This window comes from Pan troglodytes, chromosome 1 (assembly GCF_028858775.2).
Source record: "Pan troglodytes isolate AG18354 chromosome 1, NHGRI_mPanTro3-v2.0_pri, whole genome shotgun sequence".
Lineage (NCBI taxonomy): Eukaryota > Metazoa > Chordata > Mammalia > Primates > Hominidae > Pan > Pan troglodytes.
In genome coordinates, this window is record NC_072398.2 from 56,402,704 (window position 1) to 56,422,147 (window position 19,444).

Genomic DNA, 19,444 nt, shown 5'->3' on the forward strand with positions numbered 1-19,444 from the left:
GTGTGTGTGCATGCATGTGTGCATGTGTGCCTGCATTATTTATTGAATAGTGTTCTTTGCTTCCTTCGTATATGGCCAAATATCATTACACAATGGCATACAGCCCTCTACTATTGTATATATAAACATTTCTATTGTAATTTTGTTTTATGTAAATTGATGCCTCTATTTATATGTTACATATTTCTTTATATATCTAAAAAGATTAGTATTTATGTGTATGTATGTATTTATTTATAGTTAAGTCTTTCCCTAGATCCTATGTCTGTGATTCACTCCAGACAACAGCCTGGGCTCTATTGTTTCTTTATAAAAAATTATTATTATTTTTATGAATACATAGTAGGTGTAAATATTTATGAAGTACATGAATTATTTTGATAGCGGTATGTAATGTGTAATCATCATATCAGGGTTAATGGGGTATCCATTACCTCAAACATTTGTCCTTTTTTTATGTTATGAACAATCTAGTTTTATTCTTTTAGCATTTTAAAATGTACAATAAATTGCTTTCAACTGTAATCACCCTATTGTGCTATCAAATACTAGGTTTATTGATTGATTGATTTTTAATTTTTTTCAGAGACAGGGTCTTGCTCTGTCACTCAGGCTAGAGTGCAGTGGCATGAATATGGCTTACTGCACCCTCTAGTTCCTGGGCTCAAAAAATCCTCCCGCCCCAGCCTCCTGAGTAGCTGGAACTACAGGCACATGTCACTAATCCTGGCTAACTTTTAAATTTCCTTTTGTAGATATGTGTCTTACTATGTTGCCTAGGCATAGGTATCAAACTCCTGATCTCAATCGATCCTCCCTCCTTGGCCTTCCAAAGCACTGGAATCACAAGTGTGAGCCACCATGCTCAGCCTTTAAATAGTAGACCTTATTCATTCTCTCCAACTACATTTTTGTCCCATTAACCATCCACTTTTTCCCTCCACCCCATCCCCCACTATCATTCCCAGCCTCTGGTAACCAACATTTTACTCTCTATCTCCATGAGTTAAATTGTTTTCATTTTGAGTTCCCACAAATGAATGAGAACATGTGAACTTTGTCTTTCAGTGCCTGGCTTTTTTCACTTAACATATTGTTCTCCAGTTCCATCCATGTTGTTGCAGATGACAGGATCTCATTCTGCTATTATGGCTGAATAGTGCTCCACTGTGTATATGTACCACATTTTCTCCACTGTGTTGATAGAAACTTAAGTTCCTTCCTCTGTTGTTTCTTGAGGAAAGGTATAATTCAAAATATTTTGGAGGCTGAATCAATACTGAAGCTTGGGAGTCAAATTACACAATTGAATAAAATACAATTAATTAAATATTTTTGACAAACATTGATACTATAAAGTGTACCATAGGCATGTTTTAATTTATTTCAATGAATAAGTAAAATTACCTGAAGAAGAGAAACCCTGGGGGTGAGATTTAGAGCATTATATTTAGATAATAATATTAAAATTTTTATTTGCATTAATACTTGATGAAGACCTCAGTAAGAGGCATTCAGCATAAACCCTCCAGTACCATTGAGCATTCTGAGACATTGTTACCTAGAATGTGACGGTCAAGGGAGAAAGTTGTTACAGCTTGTTCTTTTCTGAGATAACAAAGGTGTGAAGAAGAATGCTCAGGATCATTTGGTTCAATCTCAGTCAGGAACATTGAGACTGTTCCGCTGATTACTTTGTTTTATTTGTTCCCTCAGGAGTCCACCTTTAAAAAATATTTCAAAGAAGTGTGTTTTCCTTCACTTCAGGAATTCTAAATGAGGGAAGGTGTGGGAACAGAACTGGATCACAGAGGCTCCAACAAGCTGCATCCCCCTCTCCACACCCCTAGGTCCCAAGACTCCTGAGGCACACATCAGACTCCCAAAGTCAGGAAGTGGGGATGTGAGGTAGTTTGAAAATTCTCCCTTGGTAATTCTAATATGCCTTCTTTCACCTTCCACTCTCTCACTCCCTACTCCCTCCTGAAAAATCACTGTTCCAATGCCAGTAATTAAGAACATAACTCTTCTATGCTGAAAAAGGAACGCAGTTAAAATCTTTGGGGATTTATGTTGGGAAAAGGTGCTGGGCTGGAAAATGCAGCCTTACATATATCTGAATATATATGTCATAGATTTTCATTAGACCTAAGGGCTGTTTTAAATAGGGGTTATATTTCTTTAGGAAAACATCAAGATGATGGGCAAGTGCATGTGTTTTTGGTTGTCCTGGGAGACCTAAGTGTGTGCTTCCACTGCAACCACTTCAGCTTCACTGAAGTAGTGCAGAGCTGAATGACTTGGATTCCGAACATACTGGCGCATTCAGCTAAGTGAGACATATTAGCAATTAACATACACATTTGCGCTTATAGACTTAGCCTAGTAGATTTTGATGCCAACTAGAGTTATGCTTTCATGTTTTTTTTGTTCTATTTATTGTAGTTGATAAGATTCTGCCTTATACATAGTCATTTTTGGCACCGAGTGCCATTGCTTTTAATATGCAGATCTAAGAAACTTTCACCTTATCACATATACTTCTTAATGCAAAGAAACTGATTTCTGATACTTTTTGTATATTGTTCTCGAACAAATGACATTTAGACCTCTGGCTGCTGTCCTTTACTTTCCTATTTGTGAAAGAAGTCACTTTAAATCTAAAGAATTCCTTAAAGCTACTGCTACAAGTTAATGTAAAGAATCTCTATCTGCACCCTCTTCTTAAATTCCTTGATCATTAGTTGCATCGAATAATACCTCTTGCCATAATCAGTCTTTCTCAGTTATTAAGGATATCTAAAATACAGGATAAACTTTTACCACAAACTTGGATTAAGAAGGTGACTTAGCCCAAATATCTCAGGGTGTGTTTATCAAATGCATGCATGATTGCATGCAGGCAATCAGAACTCTTAAATAATCTGTGACTGTCAAATTAATGTAAATAAACAACAGTCTTTATTCTCCCACAGGACCACATTCAAAACTGTGGAATGGTGCATCATATTTCAAGTCTCATAGCTTCCCTTTTGTCTTCACTTCCATCCTCATCAAGGTCCTTACTAGAAGCATCTTGGTCATTTGTTCCTTTGCCGAGGCTTGTTTTCATGTGCTGCTGACACTAAAACTTGAGGCCAGGCAAATAACCTCCTCTGAACAATTCCAGCAGAACTGCCATTGTTCCGTGACCCTGTTGGAGGCGATATAGAGACCATTAGCTGCCTCTCACCTTCTTTGTTCTGTACCTTTAAACACATGACAACCCAATCCCCCTCCCCCTACAATCTCCTTTTCCATTTTTCCTTAGATAAATTTCTGAGATGGTCCTTGAGAATTTCTCTGTAGTATATTTTTCACTTCAGTCCATTATATACTAAGGTAGTTTTGCTTATGGTGTTTTAAACTGAACATGGTAAACATAATGTCTAAGGATAATGAAGAAAAGGGGAGAAAGTTTTGCTTAATCTATAGACTGATGACTATGGAGATTTCATTTTATAACATACAGCAAAATAAGGAAAATTCCTAAAGAAAAGTAATTTAGAAAATAGAATAGAAAGTCTAAATTAATATCATGGTGTAACAAAAAGTTTAGGCTTTGATAAAAGTCATCCCAACACCATATCCTTTAGAATGTGGGACAAAAAGTCTATTAGAGAAAGTCAGTTCAAATTTGCACAGAGCTTAAGACCCCAACTACTTTTTATTTTGATGTTCAACATCATTAGAACATCTCTCTTCACTGAAATGAGAGATGAGGAATTCAGGAGTTTGAACTGGTGACAGCCTCTCCTGGGGCGGGGATGGCTCTAAGCATTGTATGTGTCTGACTCAGCCACTATAGCATTGTGTACATGCTTTGGGATTAATGACTGAGACTTTAAATATAAAATAAAAAGCTGTAACATTGGGAGGCCACAGCTACAGTGACTTGGGACAAACACAGCTGAGACTAACCCTGGGATCTGAGACTTTGCTTTTCCCTGTACACTCTGAGAAGCTACCATCTGATCAGAAGAGATATCACTGTTGCAGTGAATAAAGTCAGCATCTAATCTTCCTGTTTTCACAGCAGCACCATATGGCAGTGACAGCACCTTCTGCAAGAAAAGAAACTCTAAACCAATTACAACAATATCATTTCTATGTTGAACCATAAGTCATTGGAAACCCACTGCAACCATGCTTCCATAATAGCAGCTGGAATCTCCAATTCTATAGAGAAAAGGTAAGAATTCCTCTTATAATCATAATAAAACCTCAAAAATTAATTTCTTCTTATTAGAAAAACTATCATTTATGCTAATAGCACAAGGATAAATTTCCTAAATGAAAAGTCAAATGGAAGTATAATTGTTATCTATAAATATGATTTTTTGTGCCTGTTCTTATGATTATATACATAGTTTTTCTTTTGAGATAGAGTCTTACTCTGTTGCCCAAGCTGGAGTGCAGTGGCACGATCTCAGCTCACTGCAGGCTCCACCTCCCAAGTTCAAGTGATTCTCCCATCTCAGTCTCCCAAGTAGCTGGGGCTACAGGCACACACCACCACAGCCGGCTAATTTGTGTATTTTTTGGCAGAGACAGGGTTTCATCACATTGGCCAGGCTGGTCTCAAACTCCTGGCCTCAAGTGATTGGCCTGCTTTGGCCTCCCAAAGTATTGGTATTACAGATGTGAGCCACCACATCCATCCTCATGATCATACGTTAATTTGCAGACAACATGTAAAAATCAAATCATAAATCAACTTCTTTATGTGGAAAAAAATACTAAGGAGTAGTAATTTTCTTCACAGGGTGAAATGATAGGCAGGATAACCTCTAAGGCATTGCTAACTAAGTAACCTAAACATTGGGCATGAAATTTATTGATTTCTATATCTTTATGCATTAGTCTCTGAGAAGGTTTGCCCAAAGTGGGAGACTCCCTTGATTTGGGACTTTTCACTTTGGTTACGAGATCCTTCACAACATTAAGCATCACCACTGCCTGGCCAAGTACTAGCTATAAAAAGTGATAGAGCTTTCTAATTAGGGGTGCTGTAAATGCTCAACTAATTAATATGCAGAAGCTATCTGCACTGGGAGTTGCATGGGATGGTTCTTGGCTTGTTGGTCCAGGTCTCAATGTTTAGATTCAGTAGCATCAATGTAACTTGCAAACACAAAGTACTTCCAACTATGTGCCATGCTCCTTCCCACATACATGCTGTCTAGCTTGAGGCTGCTGAGCAGGCATGTGTGTCAAATATTGATGACAATTCACACAAACTTTGTGAAAGAACCACTTTTTCTTTCCCCTTAAAGGAATGTTGAAGTAACATACATGTAGCTTTGAGGAGGAGGCAGGTACATTCAAGCTCATGGAGAGGATTGACAGCCACAGACAGGTACTCATAAGAACTGAATGTAAATCATCAAAGAGAACATACTCAGGAGGCACTGTCCACCATAGGTAAGCATTGCAATTGTTATTTAGTATGGGAAAAACATAAGAACGAAGCCTGACAGATACAGTCTTAACCAAGTGATCAAAGTTAAAATCACCAGAGATAAATCACATTAATATCATCTGTCCTCTGACATGATGCAATGAGAAAAATGCTTCACCTTGTGGGGTTCTTTGGAAAAATTCATAACCTCAGTGTAATCATAAGAAAATGTGAGGCAAATGCAAAATGAAGGCCATTCTACAAAATGCCTAACCAGAACTCTTGAAACCTCACTGTCACACAATGTGACTTTAACAGAGAAGTATTGTTTCTAAGGGTGAATAAGCAAATTTGAAACATGGTGGGGAAGGAATGGAGATGGCAGATTCTTTTAGTTAAGGGAATGAAGAAATTGTTAGAATTATTAAAAATCATAACAAAAATATCACCAATCTTTGTAACACCACATAAGAAGGATTCTGAGCCAGGAAAATGACTGTTCTCAAAATATATTCTCCCAATATACCACTGCCATCCTTAAAAGATGAAGGCAACTATTCTTTAAAAGCCCAAAGGATCATGAAGCTAAACCCTGGCATTTTAAAACAAAATGCTGCAAAAAAACTTTAGAGAGGCCACTAAATATTCTAGGTAGCCTCTTTTAAAGGAACTGACCTAGTATGATGCTAGTAAACCATGTTTATGCTCAGTGAACTTTGTGGATTCCCTAGGCTGTTTTTTTCCTGAAAATGTTATGTTCTGACATCATGTAAAATATGTGTAACAAAAACACTGAGGGCAAATAATCAAAACTATTTGGACAGATAACATCTTTCAGACAAGCTGATATTACTTGCGTTTGAGAATTGCAGAGGGAAGGAAGATGAGATGGGTCATTGGTGTCTTCCCACAACTTCATACATCTGCTGACAATTGCCAAATTTGGAGTCATGTGAAAAGAGACGGGCTGAGTAAGAAAGATCAGAGGATATCTTTGACAGTCACTTCTGGTAAGAGCTTTGGGAAATCTGCTCATCTGAAGTCTAGACAATGTGATACAGAAGGCTTTGTGCCTGGCAATTTTATCTGAAGTCAGGAAGGAAAAGAAGCCCCTGCTAAATCTTTGATAAATTGTCCTATGTCAGTGTGTTCACAAATTGCAGAACACATTTCTTTTACCAGCTTTGCAAATGTAATATATGATAGGCCATATATTAGTTTAAAGTTACAACTCAGTCACTTCAGAGACTCTTTGGAATATTTAAACACCATACCTATTTCTTTTCTATTTTTATGATTGGCTAGATGACTCATTTTTAGGCTAGTGTCCAAGCTAGACTAAAGGTGAGTTGTTCACTAGTTGGCACAGACTTTAGCACTGGAGAGGAGTTTAACACTGGAATGAATCTTGGCAGTAACTTGCTAGCTGAGGAATCATGGGCAAGTCAGTTAGCTTCTCTAGGCCTCAGCTATAAGAGGAAGACAAGAATGGGTTGAGTGTTGTGTGTAAGACAAACACAGATATCAAGAATGATGCCAGCTTTTTGACTTGAGCAACTGGAAGGATAAAGTTGCCATTCATAGAGGTAATGGTTTGAGGCTGGGAATCAATGTTTGGGGTTGGTGCTCAGTGTTGGCTATATTAGATGTAAGATGTCTGTAAGACATCCAAATGAGGAGGTTGAGTAGGCAGTTGGATAAGTCTAGAAAGAGGTTGGGAGAGAGAGAAATATTTGGGAGTTGACAGCACATGGATAGTAATCAAAGCCATCACTAAGAGATTGAGTGCAGGTAGAAAAGAAGCATTCTGAGGATAAGACATTGGGGACCAAAGGAGGAATCTGTAAAGAAGTGGTAGGGACAAAATTTGGAGTGTATTTAGGACAATGAGAGGTAAACGGAAAAAAAACTGGAGATGTTGAATATATATTTTAGGAGTTTGCTACAAACAGCAAAGAATTGTTGCTGTAGCTGGCAGTAAAAGGGGCAGGCAACTTTTTTGTTTTGTTTTTGGCTGTGAAAAATAGCAATATTGGTGAGCGGATGAAACATTTTAAAGGTTTTTGCATCCAGGCAGTATGGCTCCAGAGAGCATGCTTTTAATGTTGTGATCTACAATTCTAGTATGATAGGATATACATATCCAGCATGAAAGGAAGGATCAGTGATAGAGGACAGGAAGTGGAGAAACGCTGGGAAAAGTCCTTGGGCAGCCACAGAGGAGGGGGATCTAATTTAGTTCTGCTAGGAATAGAGACATTTCTAGATTTTTAACTGGAGAGAAAGAAGGAAATATGGGCACAGACAGAGTTAGGTGGATTGTTGTGGTGGGGAACATTCTCTTTTAAGAGAAACAGGAAGTAAGGTCATCATCTAAGAGTAAGAGCGAGAAAGAGCTGTTAGAAATTTGAAAAGAGGGCTGGGTGCAGTGGCTCACGCCTGTAATCCCAGCACTTTGGGATGCTGAGGCGGGCAGATCATGATGTCAGGAGTTCTAGACCAGCCTGGCCAACATGGTCAAACCTCATCTCTACTAAAAATACAAAAATTAGCCAGGCGTGGTGGCACATGCCTGTAATCCCAGCTACTCGGGAGGCTGAGGCACGAGAATTGCTTGAATCCAGGAGGCAGAGGTTGTAGTGAGCTGAGACTGCACCACTGTGCTCCAGCCTGGGTGACAGAGCAAGACTCTGTCTCGGAAAAAAAAAAAAAAAATTTGAAAAGAGAAAAGCAGTTAGGAGAGTAGGAGAGTGAATAATTAGGAAAATACAGTATCGTTGCTGGGCAGCTCTAAAGGCCCTCTCCAGGTAGTGATTAGAACATACAGATTATTAGTTCTTTTAATTTATGTAAACATTTCAGCCTTCCACATCATCTAAATAGCTTTCAAATAATTATAAGTCTTGAAACAGCTATGCTCTACTGAGACTAAATTTCTATCAACTTTACCACTTGTGTTAAAGTATACATTTGATCTGTACTAGAGCTAGAAATATAGTTTGAGCTCATGCATTGCAGTGGGCACCAGGCCTTGTCTTCAAGGTCAAAGACTAAGAAATACTTGATGTAAATAATCTCTATTTGGATGTGAATTAAACGTTTCCAACTCAACACATTCCAAACAGAACTATTTCATCTGTTCTCCCCATCCTCCAACCTTCCTGCCTCCTCTCCCATCCAGTTCCTTTCTGAAGCTCCTCAATTTCGGCAAATGTTACTACCATTCATTCAGTTGCTTTAGCCAAAAGACCTGTCAATATACACTCAAAATATTTCTCAAAAACTGTTCCTTCCTTTCATTCTCACTTATGTTACCATAACTCAAACCACTCCACTTAGATTACCATAAACTCCTAACTGATCTCTCTGCTTCTACTTGTGGCTCTGTTACAAGCCACAGACAGGTCAGAGTGGTCCATGTCACCCTGTTTGTTTATTGCCCTCCAGTGGTTTCCCATCGTGCTTAGAATAAAATCTGTACTTTGCCCACATGGCCATGTCTGAGCTTGCTTTTCTGCCTGCTAACTTCAGCATGTCCCACATATACGTCTATTCACTAGATTTTAGCCATACAGATCACCTTTTTTTCTTTTTTTGTCCTTTCAGTACTTTGTACAAATTAAGTGCTTTCCTGTCTCGAGGATTTCATAACTATATTTTCTTTGCACAAATCCCAATCTCTCTGCTCTTTGTATAGCTAGTTTCTTCCAATAGTCTTCCAAAGACAATTTTTTTTTCTCAGCTCAAATGCTATTTCCTCAAAGAAATCTTTCCTGACCATTCTACTTCCTGATCCTACTAGAAAGAAGTTAGGACAGGGATCTTGTCTGAGTCTCTGTTTGTGCAGTTGCTAAAACAGTGCCTGGCACGTGAGGGTCACCCAGGAAATAATTTGAAATGCTGATGAAAAGATGAAAGCAACACATGGATGCTTTGTGCCGTTCAAATTTGTTATTTGATTTATCTGTCGGGAAACTATCTTGCTGAGTTGTGAATGAGTGGTGGATGATTTTGTTGAACTGTAAATCATAGAGTTAAATGTAGGCTCTCTGGAGCTATACTGCCTGGATGCAAATGACTGGATCTGTATAACCTTGGATGAGTTACTTAACCTCTTTGAGCCTCAATTTCCTCATCTGTAGAGCAGGTCTAGTGATAGTAATGCATACCTATAGTGCTTTTCTAAGGATTAAGTGATTTAGTTTAGCATAGTGCATGGCATAGTAAGGACTCAGTAAATATTACCTAATATTAATTTTTAATTCATGAATAACTCATTATTTCCTATTCAAAAAATCAATAGCCAAGAGAAAATAAAAATGATGTAAATAGCTTTTAATAGATATTTGAAAATGCTGTATGTTAGGAAATAAGTGAATTTAAATTATCTTAAAAGTTCCCCTTTGATGAAACTAATATATTTATGCAGAAAAATCATTGGTTCAACAAAATATTAGAAGTCACATCCAACGATGTATAAAAATAATTATATACCATGACCCAGTGGGATTTATTCAAGGTATGAAACACTGGTTTAACATTTAAAAATCAATTTATGTAATTCATCACATCAGCAGGCCAAAGAAGAAAAATGGCATAATAATATCAATAGATGCTGAAAAAGCACTTGATGAAATCCAACACCCTTTCATGATAAAAACTTTCAGTTAAATTAGAAATAGAGGGGAGCTTCCTCAATTTGATACATAAAGAATATTTACAAAAAACTCTACGACTCAAATCATACTTAACAGTGAGAAACTAAAAGGTTGTCCACTAAGACCAGGAACTAAATAAGGATGTCCCCTCTTAACATTCCTTTTGAGCATCATACTAGAAATCCTAATTAATGAAATTAAATAAGAAAAGGAAATAAAAGTATACTTACTGGGAAGGAAGAAATAAAACTGTATTTGTTTGAAGATGATATGATTGTCTATGAGGAAAATTCAAAAGAATCAACAAAAATCCTCGTGGAAATAACAAGGGATTATAGCAAGATTGTGGGATACAATGTTAATATATGAAAGTCAACTGCTTTCCTACTTACCAGCAATTAGTAAGTGGAGGTTGAAATAAAAATGCAATATCATTTATAATAGCGTCTAAAAAATACTTAGGTATATAGCTAAATCAAAAAAATGCACAAAATCTATATGAGGAAAACTAAAAATATGATGAAAAAAATCAAAGAGGAACTAAATAAATGGAACACCATTCCATGTTCTTGGATAGGAAGACTTAATACCATCAACATGTCAGTTCTCCCTAACTTTGATCCATAAATTCAGTTCACTTTAAATCATAATCCCAGCAAGTTATTCTAAAGTTTATTTAAAGAGGCAAAAGACCCAGAATAACAACACAATATTGAGGGAGAAGACATTCAATAGTCTGACACTACCTGACTTCAAGATTTACTGTAAAGATACAATAATCAAGACAGTGTGATAGTGACAAAAGAATAGGCAAATAGATCAATGCAGCAGAATGGAGATCCCAGAAATAGACTTATGTAAATAAAGCCAACTGATCTTTGACACAGGAGCAAAGGCAATACAATGGAGCAAAGATAGTCTTTTCAACAAATGGTGCGCAAACAACTGGACTGCCACATTAAACAAGTGAGTCTAGACACAGACCTTACACAAACATGAAATCAAAATGGATTACAGACCTAAATGTAAAATGCAAAACTATAAACTCCTAGAAGACAATGTAGGAGAAAATCTAGATGACCTTGGATATGGCGATGACTTCTTATTTACAACACCAAAGACATGATCCATGAAAGAAAGAATTGATAAAGCTGAACTTCATTAAAATGAAAAATCACTTCTCTGTGAAAGACAATATCAAGGGAATGAAAAGACAAGCCACAGACTGGGAGAAAATATTTGCAAAACACATATCTGATAAAGGACTATTATCCAAAACACAGAGAACCCTTAAAACTCAACAATAAGAAAACAAACAACCCAACTAACAAATGGTCCAAAGACCTTAACAGATACCTCACCAAAGAAGATATACAGATGGCAAGTAAGCATGTGAAAAGATGCTCCACATCATATGTCAACAGGAGAATTCAAATTAGAACATCAATGAGATACCTTTACACACCTGTTAGAGTGGCTGAAATCCAGAACACTGACAACATCAAATGCTGGTGAGGATGTGGAGAAACAGGAACTCTTATTCATTGCTGTTAGGAATGCAAAATGGTACAGTCACTTTGGAAAAGGATTTTCTATTACAAGTTTGACAGTTTCCTACAAAAACTAAACATACTTTTACCATAAAATCCACAATCGTGCTCCTTGGTATTTACCCCAAAAAAGCTGAAAATGTATGTTCACACCAAAACCTGCACATGGGTGTTTATGGTACCTTTTTTCATAATTGCCAAAACTTGGAAGCAAGCAAGATGTCCTTCAGTAGGTGAATGGATAAATAAGCTATGGTACATCCAGACAATGGAGTATTATTCAGTGCTAAAACGAAAAGAACTGTCAAGCCATGAAAAGACATGGAGAAAACTTAAATTAATATTACTAAGTGAAGGAAGCTAATCTGAAAAGGCTACACACTGTATGATTCCAACTATAACATAACATTCTGGAAAAGGCAAATATATGGAGACAGTAAAAAGATCAGTGATTGCTAAAGGTTAGGGGTGAGGCAGGAAAGAACAGGCAGAGCACAGATAATTCTTAGGACAGTGAAAATCCTCTGTATGAAGCTATAAAGGTAGATACACGTCATTATGCATGTATTTAAACTCATAGAATGTACAACACCAAGAATAAACCCTAATGTTAGCTATGGACTCTGAGTGATAATGATGTGTCAATGTACGTCATCACTTGTAACAAATGATGGGGGAGGCTGTGGAGGCAGGGTGTATATGGGAAATCTCTGTACCTTCTACTCAATTTTGCTATGCATCTAAAACTTCTCCAGAAGAGAGAGTCTATTAAAAGAAAAAAGATTATTGGCTCTCTGACTTCAGCTTTAAGATGAAATCACTGTAATTTGCTGAACACTCTAACGGTGTCTGGCAATGTCCCATAAATGGCCAGTCCATAAAATTAAACTGATGATTAGGAAAACCATTTGGAAAATATTGTTAAAGCTTCCAATGGAGAAGTTTTTCTATAAAGTTTATAGAAAACTTTATAGAAGTTTTTCTATGAAGGTGCATTTATCTTGCTCAAAAGAAAGTACTTGAGAGAGGCTTATCTTACAAACTGACTAGGTTTAAAATGTTAACACTCTGTGAAGAAATAATTGCATATGTCTCTTTAAAACTGGTTCTACTACATGTAAATCATTGTTTTAAATTGTGCAGAGTGAATTAGGACTTGTTTTTTAAGAAAAGAAAGTCATTAATACTAGTCATCAGAATGTTACTACAAATCTTAATATTAGAGTAAAACATAATCATTAGCATTCAGCACAAACTTGTTTTCAAAATAGTTTCCAGTTTCAAAATTAAAGGAAGAAGAGAAAGCTAAAGCTTTGTCACCAGGGGAGCCTTCCAACTTACTTAGGTTTTATTCTTTTTCTTTTTTGAGAATACAAGATGAAAAGACCTGAGGTACCATTTAGGACACAACCCTTGGGCAAAAAGGGTTTTCTATTACAAGTCTATATTGAAATTCAAGTGGGCTCAGAAAGTCAATGCTTGTTTTCTGAAAAGGCAGACAAAACGGTTCCTGGTGGCCTGCCCAGCATTCAGACTCTGGCCTCAGCCTCACAGCAGAGCAGCCTCAAGTCTCAAGAGTACTTCAGGTGCCAGACCAAGCTCTACTTAGCTGAATAGGTGTTGAAGAGGTTTGCAGCAATACGCATTACCACAGCCAGGACAAAGGAAGCAGGAAGAAGATGGTAACTATGCAGAGATTTCCAAGCAATTGAAAATAATAAAAATGTATATAAACTTTCTTAAGTTCAGTGGTACCTAGTGTTGATATAGGAGTTAAGAAGAAATCACTTAGGCAGATAGTAAGGGTATGGGAGTCCTCGATAAGGCTTTCCTTTTTAATGAAAGCAGCTCAAAATCATTTTCTAACAAAGAGCAGCCTGTAAAGTCGGGCTGCAGACACAAGACAAGCAAGCTGGGAGCTTTCACAGGTGAATGCCAGGCAGAAACTAAGGACTAGACATGTTCAAGATGGTGGCTCCATCTTCCCTTCTCTTTGTCAGCTACATATACAGTAAGAAGCAGACAAGATGGTGCAGATCAACTGAAAAGCCCATTTGCATAATAAGATTAGGGTGGGTGGCCAGCCTTCCTCATGCTATGTTAACGTCATACCTCATCAAACCAATCTGTGAGTCTTACGTAAATCAGACACCACTTCCTCAAATCTGACTATAAAATTCGGGTGCATCCACCACCTGCTGGTCCTTTCCACTTGGAGACCCCTCTTTCTATAGAGAGAGCTATTTCTCTTTCTCTTCTGCCTGTTAAACCTCTGCTCCTAAACTCCTCGTGTGTGTCCGTGTCCTAAATTTTACTGGCGCATGATAATGAACCCCAGGGTATATACCCAGACAATGGAGCTGCTTTAGTGTTAACATAATTTTTATTGTATAGAAAATATCTCCTCCTATGGTTATATAAATTGTGTAACCATGAGATGCATGTAGCATTATAATCACTATTTTATATATGTAAAAACTGAGACCCATATTAACTTTGCAAAGATCTGGCTGCTGTAGGATTTGAACATATTCTTTTTCTTACTGAGGTATAATTAACACACAATAAACATTTCAAATCTTAAGTATGTAGCCCTGAAACTTTTTATAAATATAACTTTCTAACATTGTAACCATGAGTAAAATCATCACCTTGAAAGCAATAAAAACTGAGTTCATTTCCTAAAGATAGAACACTCACAATGAAAAGAAAATAATATTTTAATCATTTACCTAAGGACAATTATTTTTGTGCATAATTTCCATTGCCTTATGCATTAACAGAATGTATGCAGTAAACATTGCCACATTAGTAATGTGGACGAAGAAACTGATCAGGTGTGAAAATCTCTTTGTTCTTATCTCCTTATTAAAGATATTCATTAAGCTCCTTTTTCAGATCAAGTCCTTTTTTTTGTCAAAGGATTTTGAGAGATCCAATTTGATGGATATGTGAGTGGTTCCTAAATAGTACTTCATATTAATGTGACCAAAGATCTGAGCATACTGAACTTTAAGCAACAGAGAAAAAAACAACTAATTTGTTCAAAGAAATGCAGGTATTCAGGCTGACACTAGGTGTATGGATTGACTAGGAGCTACTAGAAAGTTGAATTTTCTCTCATCACTTGAATGTTCTACCTCCAATGGAACAAAAGATTTTAGAAAAATTCAACAGTTTCCAGTGAAAACAAAGCCACAGTTTCAAAGATAGTGGAAAATTTTGAGTGTCAATTATCTTCAATGTTTTGCAGGTATATTTCTTGAACTAGAAGCTGTCTGAATTCTCAGATACCCATCTTTGAAGGAAGAAAGGAAAATGAATCTTTAAATTTCTAGAATTTTACTTTTTGAAATGAGTGCATCAATCCTAGGAATATCCTTATGTTTTTGGAACATATGACCAGACTATAGACCTAAGTCCATGGCTTACATGTTCTCTTGCATGAAATTGCTGAAATCAAAGTAAAAGTTAATATGACTTATAAAAAAAACCTTGAGTCACAAATGAGATATTCTCTAATAGAACTCATTTCTTTCTACCTGCCACCAGGCCTCAAAAGTATTAAACCTTTTTTTTTTGGGGTGACATGGTCTCGCTCTGCTACCCAGGATGGAATGCAGTGGTGCAACCCTAGCTAACATAACCTCCAACTCCTGGGCTTTGGATCTTCCACGTCAGCCTCCCAAATAGCTAGGACTACAGGTATGTGCTGCCAAGCCTGGCTAATTTTTTTTTTCTCTCCCTCTTTTTTTTTTTTATTATACTTTAAGTTTTAGAGTACACGTGCACAACGTGCAGGTTAGTTACATATGTATACATGTGCCATGTTGGTGTGCTGCACCCGGGTGTGCTGCACCCGGGTGTGCTGCACCCAGTAACTCATCATTGAACATTAGGTATATCTCCAAATGCTATCCCTCCCCCCTCCCCCCACCCCACAACAGGCCCCGGTGTGTGATATCCATGTGTTCTCATTGTTCAATTCCCACCTATGAGTGAGAACATGCGGTGTTTGGTTTTTTGTCTTTGCGATAGTTTGCTGAGAAGTCTCACTATGTTGCCCAGGCTGGTCTTTTAATCCTGGCCTCAAGCAATCCTCCTATCTCAGCCTCAGGAAGCAGTGCGATTGCAAGCATGAGCTGCTGCACCTGGCCTAATGTTTTCAATAAACTTTATCAAAGTTAAATTATGAACAATATTGGTCCTATACGGTAAACTTTTGTATACATAAATTCAATGAAACTTTTGGAACCACTTTGCATTATTTATAAAATTCTATTATCAAGTAAATGAAAACATCCAAGAGGCTCTGCTGAAAAAGGATTTTTGGTTGGGTAGCTCACTGTGAAAGACATTTGTCTGTCTTCAGTGAGAAACTGTTTCTCCTTTGATAAGTTGCTTTATATATTCAATAAAATTTAAGTCATCAAACATTATACAGTTCTTTGTCCACAAGAACCGGTATATATTGTTCTAATTAAGAAACGCCACTGAATAGCTTCTAGGAAGTTTCTGCATTTTAGCAACCTTGAAACAAGAATACCTACATTTAAGTGAAACATAAGTACAATGCCCTGAGTTGGGGAAAACATTCTGTAACCTATAACATAAAGATTAATTTTGAGTAGTACAAGGGAAATATAAAAGTGGAACAAAGCAGTATCAGGAACTTGAGGAAAGAATCATTTAAACAGCTGTAGCCAGTCATCAAAGAAACAAAACTCTCTAAAAGAACAACAAATAATGCATGCTCAATCTCAAGCTAACTATGAGCATAAATGAGTTTGCAGATAAATCCCAGATATTCAGTCTACGTGAACACAACAGAATAGCTGCTTCTAAAAACGAATCATTTATTTATTTTCCGTAGTTAGACTCACAACCCAATGAATATCATATTACTAAAGTAAAATAAAATTTCTACAAATGCGTTTTGAGAATATTTTTCTTTATATCTTTGTAGTTTTTAAAGGCAATTTTATATGAATCTTGGGGTGAATAAATTGTTCACTATTGAATCTTTCTATAAATTCCTTGAATAGTTTTTCTAAATGTCATAACCCTGCATTCATTCATTGTGTAAATGTTTACTGAGCACTTACTAAAAGCTAGTACCTATGTGGTAAGATTACAGTGATAAACCGCTGGGCCCAGTGGCTCACACCTGTAATGCCAGCACTTTGTGAGGCCAAGGTGGGCGGATCATGAGGTCAGGAGATCGAGACCATCCTGGCGAACATGGTGAAACCGCATCTCTACTAAAAACATAAAAAATTAGCCGGGCGTGGTGGCGGGTGCCTGTAGTCCCAGCTACTTGGGAGGCTGAGGCAGGAGAATGGCGTGAATCCGGGAGGTGGAGCTTGCAGTGAGCCAAGATCGCGCCACTGCACTCCAGCCTGGGTGACAGAGCGAGACTCCGTCTCAAAAAAAAAAAAAAAAAAAAAAAAAAAAAAATTACAGTGATAAACCAAGTAAATTTTATTCTTGTAGTTATAGAATTTGGTTTGGCATGGTTTTGTTTAACCTGTGCTCTGATAAATGCTGAAGGTTTTAGGAGATCCCTCAAGGGACAATTGGTAGAAGTAAATGAGATGGGAGGAGATGGGCTGGGAGTGCCTGTTCTGTCTCTCTTCCAAACTTCAATCAATTGCACATTTGCTTTTTACCCATTAGCTACTTTGGAAGATTTCAGTCGCATAAAAGATCCTGATGCCAACCCAGTGTAAAATTCACAATCTAGTTAGTCTAACTATTCCAAATAAGTCCTACCTTCCCCAGTCTCTTTCATTTTTCACTTATTTATTCAATAAACATTCCACATTAAAGATTGTGTTGAATGTTACAATGGATTATAAGACATTGTCATTACACTCTTGAAATTTAAAAATCGAACAGTATTTTATATGGTTTCAACTACCATATGACTAGGGATACTGGGGTGACCCCTGCCAGGTTACCGCTATTCAGTGAAACCACTTGCAAAATTTCTGTGCTACTGAATTAAAGAGCATACTCCTGGGCCAGTGGAGAGACTTTTGGGAACAGTAGTTGCTGTGCACACAGGAGAATTATGGAGTATTGCCTACCTTGCCAATCAGTGGTACTCAACTTTTGTCATGTAGTGCCATCTATTCACGCATAATACCTGCCAGGGATTTATTGAGATTTTGGCCATCGAGACGAAGATGAACTAAAATTAGTTTGCAGAGATGAACGATTCCTTTTGTATCAGTCATAACTCCATCCTTTTCCCATGGCTGTGTGTCCGGAATTGGTGGGTTCTTGGTCTTACTGACTTCAAGAATAAAGCTGCGGACCCTTGCGGTGAGTGTTACAGTTCTTAAAGATGGTGTGTCTGGAGTTTCTTCCTTCTGGTGGGTTCTTGGTCTCACTGACTTCAGGAGTGAAGCTGCAGACCTTCGCAGTGTCACAGCTATTGAAGGCAGCAAGTCTGCATTTGTTCATTCCTCCCATCCAGAGTCGTTTGTCCCTCCCAGTGGGTTCATGGTCTCGCTGGCTTCAGAAATGAAGCTGCAGACCTTTGCGGTGAGTGTTACAGCTCACAAAGGCGGCACAGACCCAAAGAGTGAGCAACAGCAAGATTTAGTGCAAAGACTGAAAGAATAAAGCTTCCACAGCATGGAACAGGACGCCAGTGAGTTGCCTCTCCTGGCTCAGGCAGCCTGTTTTTATTCCCTTATCTGGCCCCACCCACATCTTGCTGATTGGTCCATTTTACAGAGAGCTGATTGGCCCATTTTACAGAGAGCTGATTGGTCTGTTTTGACAGGGTGCTGATTGGTGCGTTTACAATCCCTGAGCTAGACTCAGAGTGCTGATTGGTGCATTTACGATCCTCTAGCTAGACATAAAAGGTCTCCAAGTCCCCACTAGATTAGCTAGACACAGAGCACTGATTGGTGCGTTTACAAATCTTGAGCTAGACACAGAGCGCTGATTGGTGCATTTACAAACCTTGAGCTAGACAGAGTGCTGATTGGTGCATTTACAATCCTCCAGTAGACACAAAAGTTCTCCAAGACCCCACCCCACCAGGAGCCCAGCTGGCTTTGCCTAGTGCATCCCGCGCCAGGGCTGTGGGCGGAGCTGCCCGTCAGTCTCTTTCCACATGCCTGCACACCTCAGCTCTTGGGTGGTGGATGGGACCAGGCGCCAGGGAGCAGGGGGCAGTGGCCGTCGGGGAGGCTTGGGCTGCAAGGGAGCCCATTGGTTGGGGGGCTCGGGCATGGTAGGCTGCAGTTGGTTGCAGCAGGTCTCTGTGTTTGGACAGCCATGCTGAAGTCTGCAGCTACTACCACATGGAGTGCTTTATTTACTGCCCTTGGATTTTGAGTATATGTTTGCAGAACTGAACTGAATAGGAAGAGAGGTCCTTCCTATACACATCTTTCAGCTGTTTATTAAGGTGCATGAGTCAGCACCTAATTGGTGATTGTCTTTTATGTCATACCTGATTGGGGATAGGGATAAAGTTCCATTATTGGCCAAGCGTGGTGGCTTACGCAGGTAATCCCAGCACTTTGGGAGGCCGAGATGGGCAGATCATGAGGTCAATAGATCGAGACCATCCTGGCCAACATGGAGAAACCCCGTCTGTACTAAAAATACAAAAATTAGCTGGACATGGTGGCATGTGCCTGTATTCCCAGCTACTTAGGAGGCTGAGGCAGGAGAATCACTTGAACCCAGGAGGCAGAGGTTGCAGTGAGCCGAGATAGTGCCACTGCACTCCAGTCTGGTGACAGAGTGAAACACCATCTCAAAAAAAAAAA

The 19,444-nt window shown here is 38.2% G+C and overlaps 2 long non-coding RNA genes across 2 annotated transcripts; one reads left to right on the top strand and one right to left on the bottom strand.

Annotated features, from left to right (window-relative positions):
* Window positions 1-1,618: 1,618 nt before the first annotated feature.
* LOC107969597 (uncharacterized) lies at window positions 1,619-17,074 on the top strand. Its single transcript, XR_008536769.2, has 5 exons — window positions 1,619-1,908; window positions 4,076-4,231; window positions 5,316-5,463; window positions 6,265-6,450; window positions 15,260-17,074. It is a non-coding gene; the product is annotated as an uncharacterized LOC107969597 (long non-coding RNA).
* On the bottom strand, window positions 2,939-18,346 carry LOC107969598 (uncharacterized). Its single transcript, XR_001711537.2, has 4 exons — window positions 17,738-18,346; window positions 11,564-11,645; window positions 3,961-6,407; window positions 2,939-3,193 (listed from the first exon to the last, which is right to left on the bottom strand). It is a non-coding gene; the product is annotated as an uncharacterized LOC107969598 (long non-coding RNA).
* Window positions 18,347-19,444: the final 1,098 nt, after the last annotated feature.